Below are 7,743 nucleotides of genomic sequence, written 5' to 3' on the forward strand. Positions count from 1 at the left end.
ACTGCACCGGTAAGTGACCACCGGGTGATGTAATAATCGTCTGATCAGACTAATGCCACAGTATACTGGGTGGAACTGAACTGAACTGAACCAGTAAGTGACCACCGGGTGAAGTAATAATCCCATGATAGTGAAGTGGCCACAAGCAATATCGCATAAATCTCAAAAAAATGAATATTTTATATTTTTATGCACGTAATATAATTAAATGGCATAAGTAAATATCCTGCATTATTTTACCACATGGGTTGGATCGTTCCCAGGCTCGCTGCGACCTAAATTTAACATGAAAAATATGCAAATGATTTTCTTGACCAAACTTTGTAATTGAATCCAAGAATGAGCCAATTACGCCCAATGACTTAGTATTTAATCATGACTTCTTACCAACCCAAACCAACATTGAACCATCCTTTAGTCATGATTAAAATACACCTAAAATGATGAAATAATTCTCCTAAAATTTCAGTGTTCGAAATTTAGTGAATGGAGGCCAAAAACATGAAACGCTCTTTCGAGAGTCATTTTGGCACATTGCATCGTAAATTCTTGTACGACCTCTAAACTGATCCGAATCACGAACGGCCAAAAACATGACCTTCATAACTTGATGAGGTACTGTCCAGTCCAAGGCCATAGGCTAAAAGCCAACCAGGAACCCGAAATTCACCTCTGAACCGCATCACACTTGCTATCAAAAATTACAGCAGCAGCGCTTTGGTTTCCTTGCGTCGTTTGCGAGGCTAATGGCCATTGGGGATCGAACCACCGACCAGAGCCTCTTACCAACGTCCTAAGGAATGATTTAAACCATGGCTAAGGGCCCTAGGCCAGCCACAATTCGAGCCACTCCAGAAACGAACCACACGTTCCACTCGAGCACAAATTCTGCGCGTGGGGCGTTGCAATCGTTCTTGCTGTTATGGACCGTTCCAGTGGACATTTGATTGACCATGTTATGATCTAGACATCGAGGGGTACGATATGAACCAGGGCTAAGGTCCAGAGGCCAACCAAGATCCACACCACTCCACAAAACCGAAACATCACATGCAGTAAGGGGAAGGGGCCGAGGGGCTGTTCTTGTGTTTTGATTTAAAAACCAATTCTATCGTGGAACAAGCCTCAAAAGGACGACTTGGTCACGTCTTAGACATGTCAAGGAGGTGTTCTAACCATGGCTATAGGCCCCTAGGGCAGCCAAGATCAGAAACCTCCTCTTTGGACAGGCAAACTCAAAAATCGAACACCATATGACACTTAAGGGGAAGTTGCTGTCATTTCTGGATTTCGGCTTGCATGGGGCTTGAACCAATGGACAAACGTGGTCCTAACATGTCCTAGTACATGTCTAGATGCAGCCTTGGGAGCTTAGGATCGAGCCAACACCTGAAACAACCAAAATCAGCCAAACCGTGAGGTAGCAAGGGAAGTGAAAAGAAAATCTGTGCAGAATTTTCTGTTATATGTCTGTCCAATTTTCGGTTTTCATGATTCATGCTCACATAATGGTTTATAAAAATATAAATACAACTTGATTGAAGAGCAAGGGATGGTATATGCATGCCTGGATATTTTGTTTTTGAAAGAAAAACAAACGAGTGACGATGCGGTGCGGAGGAGACGGAGTGCTTCGCTTTCTTGTTTTCTTTCTAGTTTTCTCACGAATTTTCCTCTTGTTTTCTCACTCAATTCTCACGGTTTTTCTCTCTATTTTTCTTCTGAAATTTTCGAAAATGAGGTAGGGAGAATGGCTAGGGAAAATAGGGAAGATGGCAAGATAAAGGAAATGAAAATATTCTTTCTATCTTCTAGTTTGAGAGATAAGGAAAATAGAATGATATCAAAAGATTTTGGGGATAAATGAGGTGCATTTGGTCGAATTTGAGGCTAGGTACAAGGGGGAAAATAGCTTAATTAATTATTTGTTAGTGATTTAAAAGGTGGGGAAGATATCTACCTAGAAAAAGTTAAGGAAAGATAATTAAAGAATAAATTATCCAACTAATAAAATCTTTTAAAATAAAAAGGATGACCGATTTTTATAAATAAAGTAGGGTAGGAGAAATTGCTTAATTATTATTTAAATGAGGATTTAAAGTGAAGGAACTAATTATCGAGAAAAAGGATTAGGGAAAGATATCAATGAAAATGAGTTGGCAAATTTAATTCAAATCCTAAACAAGATGGCCGAAAATCTTAAGTAAAATAAAGGAGAAAATATTTCTTAAATATTGTATTTTAAATCTTTAGTGTTTTATCTACCCATTAAATATTTTAGGGAATTAAGAAATTAATTATTGAACTTTATTTATTACATATCTCAAATTATTTAAATAAATTCCTAAACTCTCTTTTACACTAATTTAACTTATTATTTATCTTAAATAAATTTTTGGAATGTTTTCTAAATTTTAAATTTATCTCTTTACTCCAACTCTAGTCCGGCCTCATTTAATTAACTGAAAAGCTAACAATTAAACTACTGCATAAAATAATTAAATTTAAAGAAAAGAAATTAAATACTCATGAAATAAAAATCATTTTAAATTTAAATACTAGAAATTATGCATGGCTTATACATAGTCTAATTTACGGGTTCTACAATAATCTTACAGCGATCTATTCTGCCATAAATTCCCAAATAAAATATAAGATTAGACAAAAGTGAAATTTTTTCAAATCTTTCATAATATATAAGTCTTAATATGGTCGTGTCCAGATATTTATATCATCGGACTCCTCTTTCTCTTCAACTTTCTTTTTTTCTTTATTTTAGCAGAGCACCACGACCAACAGTCGGAGCAGCAACTGCAACTGCAACTACACCACCACCACCTGCCAGCACAGAAGCCAACTTTTCCCTTCCAGCAGCAATCAATTCAGTGATATATTTGCCCTCAACTTCAGACAATAGCAAGGTGATTCTGTCATCACCACACTCAGCTACAACTGAACCGAGAAAGCAGTAGGTCCGCACAATTATAGTTAGAGAACAGTTTCTAGTGCGTGGAATAAAATTTGCAAAAATAGTGTTGAACACAATAATAACACCAAAGTCTAGAGTCTCATAGAAAAAGAAAAAAATACCACACCAAAGAGCAGCAAGACCAAACTTAGTATTTTCCAAAAATTAAAATGTAATGTTTGCCTAATTGGAACTACATAATCAACAACAAAACATACAAATTTATTTTAACAAGTTCTCAAATCGCTGAAACTATAAATCTTGATGGTGTGAAACAAGAATGCTCCAAAGTTCATTTATAAATAGTTTGACAACTACACACCAAAGACACAAAGGAAAACATAACATATTTGTGTAGACGAACTAAGAGAGAAATCAAGAAAATAATTAATATAAAAGATTCTTGGAAATTAAAGTAGCCACAACCTTGAAATCCATATCTCTTGAAGCATCTTCACCCCCTACTACGTCAGATAGTATAAGTGGAGTACCATCTCCTCGAAACTCTTTAGTCTTCAAGACCATAGCCATTGCTAGTCCAGAAATTGAACTCTTGACTGGAACACCAGCATCTTGTAAAGCTAAGACAAACCCATGGGAACGAGGTAAACAATAGGAGATTCCACATTTTTTGGAATTAATATTTTTCCTTGGAAGTAGCTTTTATGGAATCAAATATACTATCAATAAAGCATGGAATGACTCGAGAACATTACGTCTTTCAGCCTCGTTTCTAACTAGCAAGCGCCATCTGGTTTTATGAGAAAAAATTTGAGGCAAAAAGAACATAAGAAGAAATACTCGGTCACCAAACGGACCAATGCGATGTGCTACCTTGAAGAGCCATAGCTTTCCGTTACGGTACTCTCAACACGAATAATGTAAGGGAAGTGATCTTCTGAAGGTAATATAGGCTCCAGAGCTCTCTCCGCTAGGTTTGGGATGTATGTGTATGTATAGTGTGTGTATAGTAGCTATAATTTTTTTAATATAATTTTTTAAAAAAAAAAATCAAAGAAAATGTAAAACCGTTGTCTTGAACCTGAAAAATTCGCTCAAAGACAATAATTTTTAAAATCGTTGTTGTAGTCTCAAAAAACTCGCTCATAGACAATAATTAGACAAAAAAATATCCGCTCAAAGGCAGCGGTTTAAAAAACCGTTGTCGTAGCCACAAAAAACCCATTCATAGACAATAATTTTAAAAAAATTGTTGTCTATAATCAAAGAAAACAGTTTAAAAAACGTTGTCGTAACCTCAAAATAACCGCTAATAGACAACAATTAGTAAAAAATAAAAACCGTTGGTCTTTTGAGTGTTGTTAAATCTATATTTTCTTGTAATGTTGATATTTGATATTAGTTATGATCTTTTTAAAAAAATTATTATTTATATGCTAAATATTTTGTCATTATTATTAAAAATATTTTTAAAAATGGAAGATATTATTTTTCCATGATCTTCTACAAAATAAGAACGAAGATGAAATTGTGAGAATTAACAAATTAAGCAGTACTCACTCGTCCGGATGATCTCAGTCCTTTCATTTTATAAATTAAGCAATAAATGTCCGATTTACCAATAAATATTGTGCTTAGTAGTGTGGTAGAAAAGTAAATTCTGATTATATTTCGCAACTAGTTTCTTAATTTATATATATCTAACAGTCTAATTCTGAAATAAGTATTTAAAAATAGTTATTATATTAAATTATATTAACGACATATTAAGAATCTTCTTGAATGCACCAAATGGCGACCATCACAAACTCTTCGAACCGTCTCATATCACTCATGGCTTCCTCATCTTTCACTGTCAACAATTTGATTTCACCATTTCTATAGCAATCATAAGCCCAATTAGCAAGAATCAACTCGTGTTCATCCTCAACTTCCATGTCAACGTTCTCTCTGCTGCACACTAGTTCGAGTAATAAGATTTTCTGAAGCTGTAAAAACCGACCTTGACTGTAATCAACATGTTTTTGAACTAAAAAGAATATAATTTATTTCTTAATTTTTTTGCTTCTTGATAATATTGTGTTTATTAAATTATAGAGTTTTGCCTTTCTAGACCATAGATATTTATGATACAAATTCTAGATATGATATTATTGTTTAAAATAGTTTATTTTCAAATAAAACTCTTGTTTCCATATCTTATAGGATTTTTTTTATGAAATAAACTCTGGGGCAAAGTAATCATATAAATAATCTAATATAGATGTTGTGGAATGTGCGAAAGAGAGAGGAGAGACGTCGCAGGTGCAAACACGAGAATTGAAAATTTACATCGAAGAGATCAAGTGCTCAAGCCTAGGAGTATTGTTGTGTTGTCGTGGAGTGTTGAAAACACAACACCTAATCATAGTGCTGATTAGTGGGTTGTTCATCCAACAGAATTTCGGCTTCATAAATGTTACATATATAGTTTTTATTATTTAGTTTGATAAGTGTTTTGGATGCATTTCGCTCCTTCACTTTATTAAGAGAGTAAGCTTTTCTTTATTCACTAGTATTAGTTTTGTAAATTGACATGTTTTCTAGTGAATCTTTTGTCCCGAGGAACCTCACAAGTGTATTCACTTATGCATAATTCTATCTTTTGTTTAATTTATTTAAAGTTTTGTGTGTTGAAATATTATGATGCATGTTGTGTTATGTGTTATAATACCGTACACAACACTTAACTCTGAAATATGCAGTCACTTAATTACTCAGTATTTTTATGTCATAGAACAACCTTCAAGTGGTATCAGAGCGGACACTTGACGTTACTAAGTGAGATTCTGATTATTTTTGTTTAAACAAGAAAAAGTACTATGGACGTGCCGCTTGTCAACACTAAACTACAACCACCAGTTCTAGATGGATCCAACTATGTACTTTGGAAAGTTAGGATGAGGGTCTACATCAAATCTATTAAAGAAAGGGCATGGAAACATGTTATAGATGACTGGACTCCACCAAAGACAACTGATGAATATGGTGACAGTTTGGTTAAACTAGAAAGTGCATGGACGATTGATGAAGTCCAGATTTCACATTCAATTAAATTGCAGTTAATGAAATCTTCACTTCTGTTGCTATAAACATGTTCTGTCTAATCATCAACTGTATCTCTGCCAAAGATGCATGGGATATCCTTCAAAGACATTGTGAAGGATCTGAAAGTGTGCGAAAAATCAAGATAAGGATGTTAAAATCAAAATTTGAAAATATGAGAAGGAAAGAAACAGTCTTTGTCACTTTTTGTAATCGCCGAATGCGAGACATTGTCAACTAAACTTTTAGTGTGGGTGACACGATCTCTAATGAAAGATTGATCAACAAGGTGTTAAGATCACTTTCAGAACGGTTTAACATCAAGATATTTGCAATCCACGAAGTCAAAGACACCACCCTCTCAGTTTAGATGATCTGATTAGTTCTCTCAGTACCTTTGAGATGAATCTAAATTTGTAGAAGAAAGATAAAGAGAAAAGAATTGCCTTTCGAATTGATGATGATTCATACAATGACTTGTTTCAACTATCTCAGGAAGTCAACGAGTTCGATTTATGTGAAGATTACATCTCGTTGATTACAAAGAAATTTGGAGACTGTCTAAAGAAGATCATAAACAAGAAGAAATCGGGTCAGCTTCTTAAATTTTCAAGCATTACTGCTTTTGATAAAAATCAAAGATTTGCATTTGCTCAAGGACAATTTGGACCGAGGAACGACGAAAAAGTTCAATCTGATGTTAATAGAGTAGATTCGGTTCAATGTAGAGGGTGTTCCAGATTCGGTCATTATGCTAATGAATGTACTAGCAGATTTTGCAAAAAGAATGGATTAAATTTCTCCATAAGTGATGAAAATTATGAAGAAGAACAAGGATCCAGTGAAGGAGAAAACCATACATCTTTGTTTGCAAATTTGGAGAAGAAACATTCATTGCAGGTTAATCCACTAGGTGTTGCCTCTCATAGGAAAATCTCAAGAAAATGTATTGGATTCTCGAAGAAATCATATTTGAGGTAAAATACTCATGTTAAAATTGGGAAATGAAGAATTCCATCCAGAAATCCATAAAGAGTGTTGGGTGCCAAGTGATAAGATTTTTGAGGTGAATGATAGTTATAGAAGAATTTCAAGCAGAAAGAATAATTTTTTTATGAGAGGAGGAATGTAGTATATGGCAAGGAGAATTCGGTATATGACAGGATATCCACGGCCACAAGGGCAAGGAACCAAGAACACCATCGATTATCATCAACCATAGAACCAAGGAGCAAAGAATATTATGGGGATTAATGCCTGAAAGACCGAGGATAATAGATTATAGTGGGGAATTCTTGACCTCAAAGATAAAAAACCAACATTAATACATCAAACCATCATCCTTCAAAGGTTAAAAGAATTAGCTTAGGTCGAGGATTGAAGCTCAGCGTGAAAAATCTCTACGAAAACCGAGATCGTCGACAAAAGGATCATCCTAAGATGATCATTTCGTGTCCCATGCTACTCGGGTCAGAGCGTAAGCTGGGAGTTCAGAAGCAGAAATTAACAATCATCCTAATCAAATGATCAATTTAAGGAGCATGCAATTCATACTTCCCCCTAAATCAATTAAAAATAAGTGTTTGGTGGAAAACTTCCATAGATTTCCACTCTTACATACTAATGTTCGACATACAAGTTTTTGCATAAGATAGGAAAATCAAGGAAGTAACGTACAAAATTAGGGGCAAGGACCAAGTTTTCTAAAAAGGTTATTGGGCGGAAGAAAG

Source organism: Primulina tabacum, chromosome 15, assembly GCF_025594145.1.
Source record: "Primulina tabacum isolate GXHZ01 chromosome 15, ASM2559414v2, whole genome shotgun sequence".
In the NCBI taxonomy this organism is placed as follows: Eukaryota; Viridiplantae; Streptophyta; class Magnoliopsida; order Lamiales; family Gesneriaceae; genus Primulina; species Primulina tabacum.